At 36.6% G+C, this 21,177-nt stretch overlaps 1 protein-coding gene across 32 annotated transcripts in view; it reads right to left on the reverse strand.

The window, feature by feature from the left end:
- The window catches only part of Wnk1 (WNK lysine deficient protein kinase 1), a 125,558-nt gene that overhangs the window by 92,307 nt on the left and 12,074 nt on the right, over window positions 1-21,177 (reverse strand). The gene's annotated exons all lie outside the window — the stretch shown is intronic.

Raw genomic sequence — 21,177 nt, forward strand, 5'->3', positions numbered from 1 at the left:
TCCCTCCTTATCACTGTGCACCACACTGACTTACCAAAAACCCGAGCATCCATTCCATCGTTAAAAAATAAGCACTACGGGGCTGGGGATTTAGCTCAGTGGTAGAGCGCTTACCTAGGAAGCACAAGGCCCTGGGTTCGGTCCCCAGCTCCGAAAAAAAGAACAAAAAAAAAAAAAAAAAAAAATAAGCACTACTAACTTAGGTACTTATGTTAGGTATTGTGATAAAAATTAATTTCAGACAGGTAATAAGCAGCAGTGTGAAACTACTAAAGTACAAATTCCAATTATAATAGAAAATAGTGAATCTATCAGCAATTTAAAATAAATCATAATTATTTGAGTCTGGAATATTCTCTGATGGAGTAGGTTGTATATTAGCACTTTTAAATGAGAGAAGTATTTGCTTATGTATTTTTTCATTCTATTTTATGTGTGTGTGTTTGTGCCTGAGTGTATGCGCATACACATGTATATAGTGCTCTTGGAGGCAAGAAAAAGGTTGTCAGATCTCACAGATTTACAGATATTTGACCTGCCATGTGGGTACTAGAAACCCAATCCAGGTTCTTTAAAAACGCACAAAGTGTTCTTAACCACAAAGACATCTATCTCTATAGCCCCTAGGCCCCTATTTTATTCTTCATGATGATATCAGAAGAGACCTAGGGAGTGGGTAAATAACTAAGAGGCAAAATGATTCTTGCAACTTTAAAAAAAAATGCATACAATGATACAATAGAAAAATAACTCCTGAATCTTTTTGTGGGCAAACCTAGATTAAAATGCAGGTGGCAGATGTCCTTACAACCTTCAAATACACTATCCCTAAAACAAAACTAGGTCTATCCCTTAGGAAAAAAGTTTACAATAGTTGAATTTTCCTCAATAAGTAAAATATATGATAATCACAAGAATAAGGTACAATGTCCTTTATATCCCACGGAATCATCTTAATTATTTTGAGCCCAAAAGCTCAAATTACCCAAGATGCAATCCACAGACCACAGGAAGCTCAAGAAGGATGACCAAAATGCAGATGTTCCCACTCCTTCTTAAAAGGGGAACAAAAATATCCATAGGAGGAGACATGGAGGCAAAGTTTAGAGCAGAGACTGAAGAAATGGCCATTCAGAGCCTGCCCCACATGTGGCCCATATATATACAGCCACAAAAACTAGGTAAGATTGATGCAACTAAGAAGCGCATGCTGACAGGAACCGGATATAGGTCTCTCCTGAGAGACACATCCAGAGCATGACAAATACCGAGCAAGGCGAATGCTAACAGCAAACCACTGAGCTGAGAACGGGACCCCCTTTGGGGGAATCAGAGGAAGGGTTCAAAGAGCTGAAGGGGCTTGCAACCCCATAAGAACAATGACAACGGGGTTGGGGATTTAGCTCAGTGGTAGAGCGCTTGCCTAGCAAGCGCAAGGCCCTGGGTTCGGTCCCCAGCTCGGAAAAAAAGAAAAGGGAAAAAAAAAAAAAAGAAAAAAAAAAAAAAAGAAAAAGAAAAAGAACAATGACAACCAGCCAGAGCTTCCAGGGACTAAACCACTACCCAAGACTATACATGGACCGACCCAGGGCTCCAACTGCATATGTAGCAGAGAATAGCCTTTTGTGGGCACCAGTATAAGGGGAAGCCCTTGGTCCTGCCAAGGTTGGACTCCCCCACTGCAGGGGAATGTTGTTGGGGGGGGGGGGACACTCTTATGGGGCAGGAGGAAGGGATGGGGGCTTATGGACAGGAAACCAGGAAAGGGAATAACATTTGAAATGTAAATAAAGAAATATATCCAATTAAAAAAAAGAATTACTTTGAAATTGTACCAGTCTGTAATTTTTTTAAATTCTCCATTAAAAATAGTAAATAAAGTCTGTTTTTGTTCTTCTGTTGGACCCTTCTTACTACAGCTTATCTTTATACTCATTTTACTGCAACTGGATTCTTCTACTTAAAGATACCATTTTCTCAAAACAGATATATACTAATTTATAGGTTCTATTCACTAAGCACCCTCCATTTAAATTTCCAAATTTGGACTACAGATTTATATGCTAGAACCTAAGTCATTTCACTGTACCCCTCTATGTTTGGGGAGCACCTAATGTATCTAAAACTTGGCTTAGAGAAAGCTTTAAGTTAATAATAAAATGTGACAGAAATATAAAATAGTTGAACAACAAAAAATACTATTTCGATTTAAAAAAAAAACACACTATTTTCTCCTAAATGACTTACAGTATCTAGAGTAAACAATACCCTAGACGTTGTCATAAATTTAAAAGTGGTGGTGGTGGTGGTGCAGGTTTAACTGAAATAGTAGAGATTAGTGTGAAGGCAACTAACTGAAGGGGCTGAACTTTCAGCTCTCTCATGTAAGGCCTAGGACTACTACACCTTCCTAAAGAAAGCAATTAAGCTGACAAGGAACCAAGGAGAAAACTGAGCCAGATGAAGATCAAATGGAAATTTTCTTCAGCATCAAATGCCAACATTTTTTTCTTGGAGGGGGGGGGTGGCAAGGGGAGTCACTGAAGAAGCCAATAGAACAAAACTCATTGAATAACTAACACTGAACCAGAAGGTCATAAGGTCATACAAAAGTGTCAGCACAGGAGAGGAAGGTGGTGGTGGTGGTGGTGGTGGTGGTGGTGGTGGTGGTGGTGGTGGTGGTGGTGGTGGTGGTAGATACTGCAAAGCTAATGAGATTCTCAATGAATTCACTGACCCTGATAATCAAAACTGCTTTCTTTTATTTTGGGGGGGCTGGGGGGAGGGAGAAAGCAGGGGATGTCAAGCAGAGTATAAACACAATTTGTTAGGTTTAAGAGGCATGATGAAGCTCTTAAGGAAAGAGGCCAAATGAGATAGGACTCAGAGCCCTTGGGTGGAACATACCAGTGATCCCAGCATTAAGTAGGATAAACTGAGGAAAGAGTTCAAGACACTCAAAAACGAACAAACAAACAAACAAACACAAAAACAAAAGACAACAACAACAAAAGAGTCCGGAGGAATCATCTGCCTTTAGAGTCCATAAGATATGTTACTGTGATCCTAAAACAAGAAGATGACAGGGATAGAACCAAAAATAAAGATATATTCACAAACAAAAGCTTGCCAGAAGTAGGTAGAAAACAATTTTTTGACAAAATAGCCCAAACAGAATAATCAGGCGGGTTGGGGATTTAGCTCAGTGGTAGAGCGCTTGCCTAGGAAGCACAAGGCCCTGGGTTCAGTCCCCAGCTCCGGGAAAAAAAAAAAAAAAAAGAATAATCAGGCAAGAGATTCAGAAGGATGGGTGAGAGTAATCACAAGATTTCAAAAAAACAAGAACAACAAAAACAAAAACCTTCCCAGAAAAAAGAAAACAAAAAAATAAGTAGAAAATCTCCAATTGAAACCCTTCTCAAAGGAAAAACACATATTTACAAGAGTCTGTTTACCAAACCAGCACAGATGGCAGAGAAAAAGCTAAGACAAACAAACTGTAATGAAAAGAGGAAAGTATTATTCATTTAAGTCGAGTTTCCAAAAGAGAAAAATACCAGGACAGCCTCCTTTCTCTATGGGTAGAGATCTAAAAACAACATTTCGAGCTGTTCTGCATGAGCTATATCTCCATATCATCACCACCACCGCTACCATCGCCCCTGCCACAGCCACCTGAAACAAAGTCTCTCACTAGTCTGGAAACAGCCTCACTGGCTAGCTGCTGAGTCCCAGGGACCTACTTGTCTTCACCTCCCCAGCACTGGCATTCAAACATACACCACCACACTTGGCTTTCACTTTAATAAACAAACAAACAAACAAACAAACAAACACCATGAGTTCTGAGGATCACACACAGGCCCTAAAGTACTTTACAGCCTGAGCCATCTATCTCCCCAGTCTTAGAGCAGAATGTTAAGAAGGAAAAGTGAAATTATAGACTCCTACAGAAAATTTGCTTTTAAAAGTACTTTCATGGGTAAATACACTCAAAGTTTAACATACATGCATCTTTCTCTTATTAGCAAGACAGCAGATACGTTAATATTTTAAGAATTGCATTTATTAAAATCTATAAATATTAAATATATTTAACAAAATATTTTGTATGTTAAAGAAGGGTTCAGGAACAGATCTGCAAAAAGGGGGCAACAATACCAAAAGACCATTTGTGCAGCAAACTAGCATATAGTCCAGATTTAGGAGGGCAGAAAAGCCTGCAAAAATCCCAAATTGGATATGGTATATAAGACATTAAAAGTGAGGGGGGGGATGAAGTAATTTAAACCAAGTAAATCAAAAAGTCTGTATCATTTTAGTGCACCAGGCATTTTTGCTTTTTCTCTATCCTGGAGTCCCTTTCTGGGTATATTAAAAATTGTTTCATATTCATTAGTCTCTTGAATTAGTGATTATACAGTGAGGCTCTTACTTCCTACAGTGCTGGGAATTGAACTTGGGTCCTTTCAAGATTTGGCCTCCATATATACACAAGCACAAATACAGTAAGTACAAGGTGATTGCAAGAAAAATGAAGAATGTAAAAATAAAAAAAAATCAAAGCCAGGAACAGTGATATACATCTGTAATACCAGCACTTAGAAAGTTGACTCAAGGGCTAATGAGATGGCTAAGGCAGTAAAGAAGCTTGCCACCAAGGCTGACAACCTGAGTTCAATTCAGGGAACACATGGTGAAAAGAGAAAACTGACTTTACCAAGTTTTCCTCTCATCTCTATACAAGTACTGTAGTATCCATAAGTTCACACACATACATGTGAGAAAATAGTGTGAGGGAATAGGAAAAGGGAGGGGGTGGAGAATGAGAGGGGCAAAGAAGAGGGAAGAAATAAATCAGGGAGTCAGAATTATCAAGAATTCAAAAATGAGTTCAAAACCAGTCTGGGCCACATGAGACCCTGTCCCAAAAACAAGAAAAAAAGGAAAGGATGTTAACTAATGAAAGGAGGTGCAAAGTCCAAAATGATTTTCAGAAATTTGTTCTTGTAAATCAGGCACTCAGGAATTTGATAGATGGTACAAAAGAATCAAAACAGAGTGACTAAGTAAAAATGAGAAATGGGGTCAACAAAATGTTTTGGCAGATGTTTTGAGGTTTGCCAGGTCTGCACGGCAAATTCCAGGGTACTCAGGATATACAAGACCATGTCTCAAAAAAACAAACAAAAATATCCATATACCTAAAGTCTTTTTAAAGATAAAGGATACCAAAACAATTCAATGTGAGGAGGGAAAAAACAAAAAAGGCCTTTAAACCTTGGGTTACCCCTGTTTTTATTTAGGGGTGTGGATACACAGGGGATGGCTAAGGCAGGGTACCACACTGCCAAGAAACTGAAAACAAAACCCAAAAAGCAAAAAGTTAGCTACCCATATCTCTGAAAAAAAGATTTGTATGAGGCTAGAGAGATGGCTCAGTGGTTAAAAGCACTGACTGCTCTTCAAGAGGTCCTGAGTTTGGGGGTTGGGGATTTAGCTTAGTGGTAGAGTGCTTGCCTAGCAAGCGCAAGGCCCTGGGTTCCGTCCCCAGCTCTGAAAAAAAGAGGGAGGGAAAAAAGAGGTCCTGAGTTCAAATCCCAGCAACCACACAGTGACCTACAACCATCTGTAATGAGATCTAATGTCCTCTTCTGGTGTGTCTGAAGACAGTTACAGTGTACTTATATAATAAATCTTTTAAAAAAGATTTGTATAGGGGCTGGGGATTTAGCTCAGTGGTAGAGCGCTTACCTAGGAAGCACAAGGCCCTGGGTTCGGTCCCCAGCTCCGAAAAAAAGAACCAAAAAAAAAAAAAAGATTTGTATAATCTATATTGAAAACTTTCATAAGTATAATAAAATCACAAATAATCTAAATTAAAATATGGGCAAAGGAACTGAAAAGATCTACAATGGTCATTTAGAAGATATTTGATGTTATTAATTATGAAACAAATACAAAATCATAATAAGGTGTCACTTTGCAGCCATTTCATGGTATAAAATAAACAAAAACTGGAAAAATTATGCTCAGTGACACTAAGTACAAATTGGATGGGTGTAAGAAGTTCTGAAATGCTATTTAATTCACATGGGGTGACTAGATATAACAATAATGTATATTCATCTCAAAAAATCTGTAAGAGAGGATCTTAAAATTATGTTTGAAAAGATAAATACGCTTAGCTTCTTTAAAATATACAAAATCTATGCATGTATTAAAACATTATATAGTACTCTAATCAGTATATACATAATTTTTTTATCTTTAGTTAGTTGAAGAAACAAAGAGCTGAGACAATTAGGAGAACCAATAAGTCTTCTCTTATAATTTTATAGACTTTCCATCTCATCCAAGTTTAGTATGAAATACCAAAAATAGCTAAAATTTTGATAACTTGGTTTCTCTAAAACCACAGGGGGAAAACCATGTATTAACTTCATTAATCAATTCTTTGATTATCTGGTGAGAGTTATTGTGAGACCCTATGAAGTTTTATTGTCTTCATTTAGGGAACTGTCTTTCTGTGCTCTATTACTACATATTTTATTTCTTAAGTATGTAAGGATGGAATATCTTGACTTTTTTAACTAACATTAGCCACCCTGGCTAAGTGGTCCATATGTAATCCATTTAAGATAAGAGATGAGGAAAAACAGCATTAAGGGTATCCAATTCCAAACTGTCTTTTTTTGTATGTGTACATGGATGTGGTATGAGGGTCTATGTGACTATGCATGTAGAAATACAATAGGTATTTTCTTCTATCACTCTCCACTTATTTTCTGAGAAAACCTCTTACAAAACCTAGAATTCAGATTCAGCTAGACTGTCTGCCTGGTCAGCAAGCCCTCAGGATTTTGACTCCATCTCCCCAGCTCTAATAAAATACACACACTGCTGCATCAGGCTTTTACATGAGTGCAGGAGACCCAAACTCAGGTCCTAATGATTATATAGTATGCACTTACCAGGTATCTATGCTATACTTCCAAATTGTCTTTTAATATTCATTATACCTGATAAGAATTTCTTAAACTTCAGAAAACAAAGTGAGCCACAGAAATGTTCACATGGTTTTTCAAAATATAGTATGAATAGACATGTGCGTGAATGCATAAATAAAAAGAAGCACATTTGATTTTCTATGGGCAAAGGAGGGCAGAGCATGAAGGAACTTTATTGGGCTGGAGAGATGGCTCAGAAATTTGGAATACTAAGAAATGTTCAACTCCCTAGTCCTCAAAGAAATGCACATCAGCACTACCTTGAGATCTCATCAATCCAGTCAAAAATGCCAAAATCAATAAAACAAATGACATCTCATGTTGATGAGGATTAAAGGAAACACTCATCCACTGCTGACGGAACTGCAAACGTATTCCACCACTATGGAAATCAATGTGGCATTTCTCAGGAAGCTGGAAATAAATAGATTTACCTCAAGATACCACTTTTGTGCATATACCTAAAGAACTCTACATCCTTCAACAGAGACACCTTTTCAACCACTTTTACTGCTTCTCTATTCATAATAGTCAGAAAATGGAAACAGCCTAGATATCTGTCAATAAAACAATGGATAAAGAAAATGTGGCACATTTAAACAATAAATTTTTTACAATAAATTTAAACAATATGTAAAATTGGCAAGTAAATGGATGGAGCTAGAGGGAAAAAATCATGAGATAACCAAAACCCAAAAAGGAAATATGATATATATTCACTTATACGTGGATGTTAGTTATTAAGTCTTCCATAAGTGAGCTACAATCCATATAGCCACAGAAGTTAGGTATAAAGTAAGAGAATGGGGTGGGGGGGTCCTCCTTAGGAAGGGGAAAAAGATTAGTTACTACAGATAGGCAATGGTTAGAGGGAGAAAGACAATGGAAGAAATCAAAGAGAAGGAGGGAAGGGAGTAAAGGAAAGAATATGGAAACCCAACATGGTAGAAGCGTCTTAAAATATAAACACAAGATAAATTTAAATTGAATTAACAAATAGTGAAGGGACACAAAGCCCTTAATAGACATCCCATGTCACCAAATGAAACATCACTGAGTTGTTGGCCAAAGGGACCCAATGGACAACCATCCTCTACAACAACCCAAGCTATTGTCAAGGCTATTGGTTGATCTCCACCAATTGATAATGGCCCTATTGTTGAAAACACCTACACAACTCACAGAACCCAGAAAAGTCAAGCTGGTGCCTACCTAGAGCTTTCACCCTTACAGCCTAGTGTTCATGGTACTAAAAGGTACTCTATCAGAGGAGAAAGGTAAACACCAACCCAGCTACAAGCTGTTCTATCTACAAATGCTGACCTGCCTGCAAGATACTCTGGTGCAATAGTGACACAAAGCTTGTTGAGTAACCAATCAATTAGTATTTGATTGGATTTAAGGCCCACTCCATGAGACAGAACCCAACCCTGACAAAGCTCAGGTGTCAAGAACATAAGACTAGATAGGTACCTGGGTAAAAACCAAATATTACTGTTCTGCTAAAGGAACACAGCAATAAAAGGACTCCTAACTACATACAATATTGTATCTGCCAGATATGCATAGAGTAGTGTCTTTGCTCAGATGTTGTCAGAAAAGCTTCCTCTTAGCAGTAGATGGGAACAAATACTTATACGAACAGCTGGAAAATATGCAGAAACCTTGCTACACTAACTCCTAAATGTGGTGTCTTCATCAAATCCCTCCCCATGGGGCTCAGGTAACCTTGCAGAAGAGGCAGCAGAAAGATTTGAAGAGCCAGAGGGGATAGAGGACACCAAGGAAACAAGGCCTTCTAAACACAGCAGGACTAATACACATATTAACTCACACATCAACTCAGAGAATGCAAGGAAAGGCTTCCATGATCTGGACCAGATAGGGTCCCAGCACTGAAAGGGGAAATAGTCACAAGCTCCTCCTCGAACCCCACCTCCCCGCCATCGGTAACCCAGGAGCCAATTGATAACCATAGTAAAGTAAAAATTAGTTTTCTCCAACAGTCTTATTGCATAAACAAACCATTCCTAAAGGCAGGACCCCGTGCTTAAGCAGTAATGCTCAACACAAAATGAATTCAATAGCTTTTTGACGGTTCATTCTCTTGTAATGTTTCCTCTGAGTATTATTTTTATTCTTTTTCTCTATCCTTTTTTTCCTCCCTTATAGGTCTTTTGTATATATGTTATAGTTTCTGGTTTTGTGTTTTACTGGAATTTGTGTGTGCATATGTGTGTCTCTGTATATGTTTCTTGTGCTTTTCCTTGGGCTCTTTTTCTCCTGGTTATTTGCTTCATCTATTTCTGCTGATTTGTTAGGTTTTTTTTTTTTTTTTTAATTTATTTTGGGTTTTGTATGAGTACACTGTAGCTGTCTTCAGACACACCAGAAGAAGGCATTGGATCCCATTACAGATGGTTGTGAGCCACCATGTGGTTGCTGGGATTTGAACTCAGGACCTCTGGAAGAGCAGTCAGTGCTCCTACCCGCTGAGCCATCTCTCCAGCCCGATTTGTTAGGTTTTATTTTATCTTTTTTTTTTCTTTTTCTTTTTTTCGGAGCTGGGGACCTAACCCAGGGCCTTGCGCTTCCTAGGCAAGCGCTCTACCACTGAGCTAAATCCCCAACCCCTTGTTTTGTCTTTTTTAAAATGCCTGTTTGTATTCTAGTGAGAAAAAGAAAGGGTATGGATTCATGCAGCAAATTTTTCTTTTAAGAAAACTTTTTGTGGGCTAGAGAGATGGCTCAGTGGTTAAGAGCACTGCTCTTCCAGAGGTCCTAAGTTCAATTCCCAGCAACCACATGGTGGCTCACAATTATCTGTAATGGGATCTGATGTCCTCTTCTGGTGTGTCTAAAGAGATCTACAGTGAAAATAAATAAATAAATCATGTACCAAAAAAAAGGAACACTTTTCGTTAACATGTTCTCCTATTTGAGGTGGTGAGGATGGGGAAGCACAACTAGATTCAAAGTAATAATTTTTAGGTACTACAAAGACAAGAAAGTTCCTTTCCATAGGTATTAATTAAGAGGGAAAATAATTAACTGTGTAATTCACCTCACCCACTCTAAGGCACTCTTGTATAGATCCTGGGTAAATAAGACTACTAAGTAAATGGTATATGTTTTAAATACATAGTAATAAATCACTGTTGTATTAAAATACTTAAAAAACAAAAATGCTAAAGACAGCAAACAGATGAGAAGAAAACTATCAGGAAATGACTTAGTAATTATATTAACTAATGTTTGTGAAATATATTAAGGGCTGCACCCTGTAAGCTAGAAAGTCTTATTTCCTTTCTTCAATTTGTTTTTTTACTAAGTAAATAATCTAAAATAAGTATTTGATGAAATAAAGCAGCTTTCCATTTAGGATGGCAGGTTACATACAAAAAAATCTTTAGCCAGGCATGATGGTGAATGCCTTCAATCCCAGCACTAGGAGGTAGATGGCTCTTTAAAAAGCCCAGGCAACCTAGGGCTTTATAGTAAGAACTTGTCTCAAATAGGCTCTACTGTTAAAAAGCAGATTCTTCCAGAGGACCTGGGTTCAAGTCCCAGGGCCTACATGGTAGCTCACAACCATCCATAACTTTAGTTCTGGGAACCTCTTCTGACCTCAGCAGGCATCTAGCATGCATGTGATGTGCATACATACACATGCAAAACATTCATACACAGAAAATAAAATAAATCTAAACTCTTTTAACCTCTTGAGGTAAGGATAAGTTTAAAAGTTATTTAAAAAAAAAAAAAGACCAAAGTTTTACATAAATTTTGTTTTTTGACAGTTTTATTCTGTAGCCCAAGCTAGTCTTGAACTCAAATAATACACTTGCCTTAGACTCCCAAGTATGAACCACCATAACTAGTTGGTTTCACATAAATCCATAACTAATTGGTTTCACATAAGTAACAGAAATGGAAATATTTCACTTAATATTACACACAGGAAAATTTCCAGATAGTTATCACTATTGATATGTCTCTTAATTAGGAGAAAAACCTCATGTTCCTAATTTTAAATACATAAAAGATGGCAAATTAGGTTACTGAAACTTAAATTACTATATGACATGTATACACGCGTGCCGCGCGTGCGCACACACGCACACACACACACACACACACACACACACACACTATTTATGATAATCTTCAAATCCTAATGAAGTTTTACACCCTGTTTTTAATATATTGGGTTGTCTTGGAGTTAGAAAGAATGGAAAATGTCACCAGAATCCAAATATACCACATGGTTCCCTCTTTCTACTACAGCTGTAATTCATTTCCCAGAAAGACCTGATTAAAAGTCTACTGGCCAACTGATATCATTCAATCTTTTTGACATCTCTATCTTCACCTCTATATAATACAAGGGGGGAAAAAAACAAGAGACGGGGAGCAGGGAAGAAAAAGAGAAAAAAACCAAACAAACATTTAAACTAAAAACCTTATAAAATCTAAACAAAATGGGCTAAAAACTTACAATTGGGTGACGGAATATGACACTCAAAATGAAACATTACTTACTATGCCAGGTGTGGTTAGCAGCATTCAGGAAACAGGCAGGAGGATCTTTGTTAGTTTGAAGCCAGAGTGGCCTACATAACCAGAACTACATAGACACCCTAGCACAATAAACAAGTAAGCAAGCAAACAATTAGCAAGCAACCAGGTAAATTCCTGCTGTAATTCACAGTCAGGATAACTAAGACTACATAGATATCCTGGCACAATGAATGAATGAATGAATGAATGAATGAATGAACGAACGAACGAACGAACGAACGAATCAAACAAATGAACGAACGAACGAATCAAACAAACAAACAAACAAAACCAAGTAGCCAGGAAAATTGCTGCTGTAATTCCAGCCCCAGGGAAAAAGAGACAGGAAAATCCCCATTGTCAGTCTATGGGCTCCAAATATAAGACATGGACACACACAGAACACAAGTGCACATACATGAGGACACACACAAAATATAAAACAATGAAAGGTTTTTTGTCCTTTCAAAGATTGTGTTTAGAAGTTTCTTATAAGTGCTTGAACTGGTTGCTCTATAGTCCTTTAAAAGTCAGTAACACAGCAAGCAAGCACTTTACCCATTGCGCCATATCCCCAGCAATTACCTTTTATGCATGAAAAAGATATGTTTTTTAACTTACTTGAGGTATATCTGTATGTATACACACACACACACACACACACACACACACACACACACACATTACAGCAAAATTAAACTTAATAGCATGGTCAAATCAAAACTTCATAGAGAAATTCATAACAAAAGACTAAAAGATAAGACAGAAGTTGGGGATTTAGCTCAGTGGTAGAGCGCTTACCTAGGAAGTGCAAGGCCCTGCGTTCGGTCCCCAGCTCCCGAAAAAAAGAAAAAGAAAAAAAAAGACATTTATTTGGGCTGGAGAGGTGGCTCAGCGGTTAAGAGCATGGACTGCTCTTCCAGAGGTCCTGAGTTCAAATCCCAGCAACCACATGGTGGCTCACAACCATCTGTAATGAGATCCAACGCCCTCTTCTGGTGTGTCTGAAAACAGCGACAGTGTACTCATATGCGTAAAATAAATTAAAAAATTCTTTAAAAAAAAAAAAAAGATAAGACAACCCCTCTAGGAGAAAAAAAAATAGTTGCTTCAAAACAAAGAAATCAAGGACAAGAAATAAGTAGAAGGAAAATTCTCAGAATTGATGGCCACTATTAACAAACACTAAGAGCAATAAAAAATCTACACCACAGCAGCAATTAATGTATTTCAAAATACTTAAAAACAAGAAAAAAAAGGAAACTTTGAAAATTTTTAGAAATGGGAGACAACAAAATGTCCTACCAGCATGCAACAATAATTCAAAAAGCTAAAATAAAGCATCCCTTTAAAGTCTACAAGAACCATTTCCATTCTAAACCATAATATCCAAACTACCAATTAGAGAATTTTCAGACACTCAGTTTCAAAACCGTATCTTCCAATTGCTATTTCTCAAGACATAATGTGCTAATAGGCTTTTTGTTTGTTTGTTTGTTTTTTGTCAACTTGATACAAGTTGAAGTCATCTGGGAAGAGAGAATCTCAATTGAAAAAATGCCTGTAGACAAGTCTTTTGAGACATTTTCTCGATAAAGGACTCCTCCTTTATCACCTTTAGCACACTGTGGGTGATATCAAACCTGGCCAGGAGGTCCCAAGGTATATAAAAAAGCCAAGTGTAGCTGGCGGTGGTGGCATACACTTTTAATCCCAGCACTTGGGAGGCAGAGGCAGAGGCAGAAAATCTCAGAGGCCAGCCTGGTCTACAAAGTGCAGAGTGAATTCCAGGACAGGAGGCCAACACAAAGGAACCCTGCCTTGAAAAACAGAAGGGGAAGGGGAGAGGCAGAGGAAGAGGAAAGGAAAGGAACAAGCAAGCAAACAAGCAAACAAATAAAATACTTGTACAAAGGAGGAAATCAAGAAAGACTAAGAATAAGAAATGGAAGTCTGAAGCCAAGTTGTAATAGCACCCAGAGTTAGAAGAAATACCCAAAATAATAAGACCCTAACCTGGGTCACAAGGTAGAAAACTACCAGCACAAACTAAAGATTAGAAAGTCTCTAAGACAGATTAACTCCAAAATGGAAAAACATCCACCCATTGTAATACAGTTTCCAGATTAGAGTTCTGGAAAATATTAATAAATAGCTTGACTGTGATAATGGTTTATGGATATATTATGTGTGTATGTATATATGTAAGTTTGTCGCTGTACATTTTACTGAATTATCATTTCTTGAATTTTTTTTTTTTTTTTTTGAGCTGGGGACTGAACCCAGGGCCTTGAGCTTGCTAGGCAAGCGCTCTACCACTGAGCTAAATCCCCAACCCCATTTCTTGAATTTTTAAAATAAAAAATGATTATCATATCCGGATAGTGGTGGCCCATGCCTTTAATCCCAGCACTTGGGGAGTTAGTGGCTAGTCTGGTCTTTCAGAAACTCAAGTTCAAAAAGTTGCTGATAAATTTTAGTGTCGCCATCTTGTTACAGCTAAACAGTACTCTCTTCTGCCTGTTAATAAAGATTAAATTCAAAATAAAAGTAAAAACCTAACAGATTGGAACTGGAGAGATGGCTCATCACTGGGAACATGTCCTACTCTTGCAGAGTATCCAACTTCAGTCTCCAGGACCCCACATCAGTGTTTCATAACTACCTATAACTCAAGTTCTACAATACTTGATGCCCTCTTCTAGTCTATCAATACTAATACTGCATACATATGCACAACCCTCTCCCTATCTAACCATACACACTTAATTAAAACTGAAATCTTTAAAATAAAAATAGATTATCTAACTAAGATATGGCAACGTTAGCAAAACCTTGTCTAGCATCCATCCCCCATTTTGGAGCTCCAGTACTATATGAACCAATGCATGCAGAAATGGGATTATGGGAGTGGAATTTCCTGAATATCAGGAATTCAAGGCCATTCTCTGCTCCAGAGCTGCATAAGACCCTGTCTTAAAGAAGAAAACAAAAATGAAAAAAAGAAAAAAGAACTTTACATGGACCTAACTTCAGCTGTTACATAAAACCATAATTATCTGTTCCTTTCTAAAAATGAAATCAACAGTGTTACAATTACATATGGCAGAAACTAAAATTTATATAGCCAATAATTTTCATTTTGTAGCAAATAATTATCAACAATGTTTAATTAGTTTTAAATACATTATTATTTTTAAAAAATGTAGCTTCAGGCTAGGGCAAAAGGACCAAAAGTATAGTGGCTATTCCAGAGGCTAAGGCATAAGAATTATAAATTCTAGACTAGCTGGAAACTAATGAGACCCTGTCTCAAAATAAACACAAAAGGGACTGATATATCTCAACAGTAAAGTATTTGCCTAACATGTGTAAGGCACTAGGATCAACATTCAGTACAAAATAAAACAAACAAACAAACCCAACCAATTTTTACCCTAAAAGTTTTTCAGAGTAATCTATAAATAGTACCCCTTATTTTTTTAAAGAAATTTTAGGCTTTTTGTAAGTTATTTCAAAGTAAGTAAGTAAGTAAGTAAGTTCAAAGTGTTACTTAGAATACTTGAATACTTCTCAGTCATAAAAAGTTAAAAAGCTCAACTATAGCAAACCATACCATACTTCCAAACATCTGGAAAAGAGTCGCAGAACTAAGACTGAATCAAAGAATTAGAAGTATATGTAAGACAAAGGCCTAAAGTTGACAGATCTTTACCCACAATGCATCATTCTTCTATAGCTTACATATGAACCAAATCTCCTAAACTAAATTAGGCTGTTTTCACCACATTAGCATTTAAGTCTGAATTCTGAGTCTCTTATTTTGGGTTCTAAAAACTAAAACAAATTGCACCCTAGTACATGTGACCACTTTCCCAAGTACTAGTGTACCAGATTAATGACCATGCCAGCCATCCCATTAAAAGCTTTTTCTAGCTAGTTAGTTGGTACTTAGCTTTTTTATGGCACTTTTCTTTTCACATTATGCTCAGTAGTGCATGCAGCACACTACATTTAGGAATGCAACACACTTGTTTAGGAATGCATAGTAATGGTTATAGTATAACTGACAATCTCCTTTCTTATATTACCTAAATTTAGAAGCAAAGTACTACAAAATGGAGTTGAAAAATTCTGCATTTGTTACCTGCATATCTTACTATTAAAATAAATTAAACTTTCATTGAAAAACATAATATCTTAGAATATGCAAAAGACCTTATTCCTATCACCTCATCTTTTGCTAATAACTGAGTCAATTAAAAACACACAAAAATTTAAATTTAAATTTAAAATTGGATTTGCTAGCAGGTCATGGTGGCACACACCTATAATCACTGCAGCCAGGAGACTTATGAGCCTGAGGCCAGCCTAGCCCTCACAAAGAGTTCAAGTACAACCTTGGTTACACAGTGAAATTCTGTCTCCAAAAAGTCAAATCAATACACAAAATTGAGTTAAAAAAAGATTCTATATAAAGAACAAAAACAAATATTGCAAGCATAGGGCAGCTCATAACTACTGTACAATCAAAGATGTACTACTATCCTCCTCCTTTCCAATATCATAATAAATTTATGGTATTGCATGCAAAGAATCACCCTCCAAAGTGTTTTCAATTAGTTCTATAGATATTATCTGTTCAGTTTTAAGCAGTTCTATCAATTACTATCAACTAAATCACAAACATGAGAGAATATTCAGCAATGAGAATGTCAGAGATATTGGCTCTTATAATGATGAGTAAAACTAGTAAAATATGGATAATTCGCAAAAAAAAAAGTACAAGAAAAAAGGGTAGGTAACTTGAGAATCTAAGTTCTTTATCTCTAAAACAAGATAAAATGTCTTATTTTTCAAACTTGCCCACATGCAGTCAAAGAGACTTTAAATTTTATTATTAGTATTGTATGTACATGCATGATGTGTATTTGAACACATGTACCATGGTTTTCATGATGGGGCCAGAAGATAACTATGTGATGGCAGTTCTCTCCTACCACCTTTACATGGGTTTCAGTGACAGAACTCAGGTTACCAGGCTGTGCTATGTAACTGAGCCATTTGCTGACCTAAGACTTTTTTTCTTTTTAGTTGTAAATAGCATTTTACTTAATTTTATGTTTTTAGTGAGCATACAATGGGCTACATTATGACATTTTTTTTCTTTTCTTTTTTTCGGAGCTGGGGACTGAACCCAGGGCCTTGCACTTGCTAGGCAAGCACTCTACCACTGAGCTAAATCCCCAACCCCATATTATGACATTTTTATATGTATATGGCTTTGCTCCTATTTTCTGTTCCCCACCCCTCTTCCCAACTCTCTACTCTGACGGCCCCTCAAATTGTCAACCCTCTGCCACTTACAAGACATTTTTAAGTGTACTACTTTTCACATAAAGTTCAATTTACAAAAATGTGTTTATATTAAACTCACACTAACATATCTAAAAATTCTAAATGAGAACAGAAACTTCTCTTTAATATATCAAATTAAAGGCTACCAAAGGTATTGATTCCTGGGCAGCAGGTCAGTGATAGAACACTTGCCTAATATGCACAAGGCCCTGAGATCAATTTCCAGCAACACACACACACACACACACACACACACACACACACACACACCCCAAACATATGAGTCATATCACCTGAATCACTCTTAGCCATATTTAGCTCTAACTCAAGATCCTTGATTCATGATTATTCTACAAGGACCTAACTGATAAAAATCTAACTTCAAAAAAAAAAAAAAAAAAGCTAAAAAAACCCAAATGCTGACATAGACCAGGAACTGAACCTCATGAATGCTAAGCAAGCACTCTACCTTTGAGCTACAAAAGTAAAGCTCAAAGTAATACTACATTCTGAAATGAGAATAACACAGGCAAATAATTCTCAATAAACCAGAGAATAGCAGCAATTAAGGGCTCAGGAGGTCATTTAGTCCAATCTTTTATCTTTGAAGTTCCTGAATACCTACCCTGTATGACCATGTCTTTGTAAACACTAATCAATGATTATGACTCAGAGTGTTCTAGTTTAATTTCACATTCCTATTCACAGATCCTCATTTTTTTTAATCAGCCTCTTCCAATTTCTTGGAAAACCATTCACACAATGTGACTTATCTCCCCAAAATACAGCTCAGTTACAAATGCCATACAAACTAAAGAGTACACTGAAACCTAATTTTGGCTTTGCATATTTAAAATAACATCAAACACCAAATTGAATACTGAAAGATCACTTCAATCTTTTAGTCCATAAACAAATTGAACATGTATACTAACTTTAATGTATACTAACAAGGCAATTATAAAGTTAAGAGGATTCTCAACCTTAAAGTAATGGAAAGGTTTAAAAAAAAAAAAAACAAAAAAACAAAAAAGATCTGGACTCAACTCCCAGTCCTATTATTTGCTAGTTGTGGTCTTGGTAAATCATTTAACTTCAGTTTCTTTATCTCTAAAATGACATTGGCTTTTTATGTCACAAGTATTAAATGAGAATATGGGCTAGGGGAGACAGCTGTGCAAAGTTTAAGACCTAATTTTGTATCCTTGGAACCCATTCAAAATAAAAAGGCAAATGTCCTATCACTCCTAGACCAAAATGGGAGGTACAGACAGAAGAAATTCCCCAAAAAAGTTGTGGCCCAGCTAGTCTGAAGTAGATAGTACAGTGGCAAACCAAAGAAATTCTGCCTCAAACAAGGTGGAAGGTAGGGAGAGAAACCCCACCCAGGTTATTGTTCTCTGACCTCCACACCCACATTATGGCACTGCATACCATCATACATGAACACATGTACATATGCACACCATATACAAAAATAGCATCTAAATTAAAATATATGTAAACTACAATTTTTACCCTTTTCTTAACACCAAGAACATAAGGTTTATTGCATGTACCCCCCAGTTTAATAAAATTTCACATTCGATCCTACCAACAAGCTATTGAAACCACAACTCATCATGACAGATATCTAAAGAGAAATGATGTAATTATGTTTCTAATAGTATATTATTTGATGTACCATTTACCTCATCATATTGAATATCTTAATTTACTCAATAAATACTAGTTCATAACATACAAGTGAGACAATAATCATACTAATGTCACTGAAAGTGTATACACACACACATACACACACACATATCCATAAAAGCAAATCAATTTTTTAAACATTTATTTTTAAGTGTATGTTTTCCTGCATGTATAAATGTGCACCACCTGTATGTGTGGTGTCCTTGGAGGCCAGAAGAGGGTGTTGGATACCCTAGAACTAGAGTTACAAATGGTGAGATACCATGTGTGTGGAAGGAACCAAACCCAAGTGCAAAAACAAAAACAAAAAGTGATTTTAAACACTAAGCTATCTCTGGCCCAGCACATAAATTTTTAAAAAATCACTATAAGGAATATAAAATCAGAAACTTAGCAACTTTAGAAGATTTACTATACTTTATGTAAAAGATTAAAAAGATAGTTAAGATGACTGAACTATCTGATAAGTCTACTATGCTACTGGCACCAAACTTCAGCACTTCTGAGGGCCATATAATTCATTTGTATGTAAACCTAGCTCTTCTGTGGTCTGAAGCAAGATAACATAAATTAAGACCATAACTTCAAAACAATAAATTGACATTAATAATAACAGGGCTAAAGGTATATATAGCACTTGCATAGCATGTGCAAGTCCTTGGATTTGATCCCTACCACAACAAAAGCAACATTAAAAAATACTTCAGATAGGCTAGAGAAAGGGTTCAGTGAGTAAAGGTCCTTTGTTACATGCCTACCAATCAAGTCCAATCCCCAGAATCCACTGGTTGGTGGAAGGAGAGAACCCACTCCTGAACTCTGATCTCCACATGCAAATTAACAAAATACAATTCTATTTAAAAAAAAAAAAAAAAAAAGCAGATTGGGGATTTAGCTCAGTGGTAGAGTGCTTACCTAGCAAATGCAAGGCCCTGGGTTCGGTCCCCAGCTCCGAAAAAAAAAAAGAAAAAGAAAAAAAAAAAGCTATATTTCTGTCATAACCTGAGTAAGACTGTATTTGTAATAGAAAAATAACATAATCTAGGTTAGGCAGGAAATGAGATAAATTATGTATGTCCATAAGTAACTATGCTGTAACTGTTCAAAATATTTACAGTAACTCTTAGGCCAGTGAGAGAGAACAATATCAACCATGCCAGAGTTCACTCTCATAACTCACATGGTTTAAAACGAGAGAAACACCAATTCCAGCCAGTTGTCACATGTTACAGACTTCCAAATACATGCTGTGGTATGTGCCCTGTATGCTTGCATGTATAAGGAAGGAAGGAAGTGAAAAACACACTAAAGTTCCTCCACCTCCAAGCTTAGTCAGTATACAAACTAAACTTCCTCAAATATTTTTCCTATTGCTTTGAGAAAGGGACTCACTATACTGCTGCCTTGGTTAGTCTAGAAATCACTTTTTAGATCAGGTTGGCCTTGAACTTGCAGCAATCCTTCTATCTTTGCCTCTAGAGTGCTAGGAGAACATGTCCTTGTTGATCAATCATACCCATCAGTTTATTTTGTTTGTTGAAACAGGGCCTCCTTATGTAGCCCTGGCTCGCCTGGAACTCAATATGTAAACCAGACTGGCAAACTGACAATGATCCACCTTCCTTTTTCTGAATGCTGAGATTAAAGGTGTGCACCACCAGGCCTGATCCAGCAATACACTATCAAGTATCACTGTTATTTTAAGCCCCTAATATTTGACTTTTAACAAAATTTTCTGAGAAAGGCAGGAGATATGGTTTGGTAGTTAAAACAACATTGAGCCATTCTCCCAGCCAACCCAAGTTTGATTTCCAACACCCACATGGCAGCTTACAACCATTTAAAAAGAAAAAAAAAAAAAAAAAACAAAAAACAAAAAACAAAAAACTCCAGTCCCAAGGGATCCATTGGCCTCCTCAGAGGATCCAATACTCTGTCTTCTGACCTCCAAGGGCACCAAGCATATACATGATATAGACATAAATGCAAGTGATATACCCATACACATGAAAGAAAGAAAGAAAGAAAGAAAGAAAGAAAGAAAGAAAGAAAGAAAGAAAGAGAGAGAGAGAGAGAGAGAGAGAGAGAGAAAGAAATTATCTGAAAAGCAGTGAGGTTTCTTGCACCTCTGAACAAACATTAACAAGTAGAAAACAAAAATAAGTTTGGCAGTTATCAAGAATGACTTAAAACTTTGTTCAAAATGATAATATAGCAAGTGATAAACTTACAGTCTTAACTAAATATTTCCATTTGTAGACCAAACAAATCTCTAAGAACTTAAAAATAATACATACCTGGATAAGAACTCAACTGTAAATTTAGCTTCATGACCAAAAGTTTAGTTATAAAATTGGTACTTACCAAGTGCTAGGATTGCAGCCAAGTACTATACCAGCTGGGCAAGCACTCTACAAATTATATACCCAGCCAGGAAAGTGATTTTTCTAATAAATTAAGAAAAATAAAAACATGTATATTGCTACTTTATTCACTAAAGCAAAGAACTGGAATCAGCCTAGTTGTTCATCAGTAGACGATGGAAGTTTGA

The sequence above is a fragment of the Rattus norvegicus genome, chromosome 4 (genome assembly GCF_036323735.1).
Source record: "Rattus norvegicus strain BN/NHsdMcwi chromosome 4, GRCr8, whole genome shotgun sequence".
Classification (NCBI taxonomy): domain Eukaryota; kingdom Metazoa; phylum Chordata; class Mammalia; order Rodentia; family Muridae; genus Rattus; species Rattus norvegicus.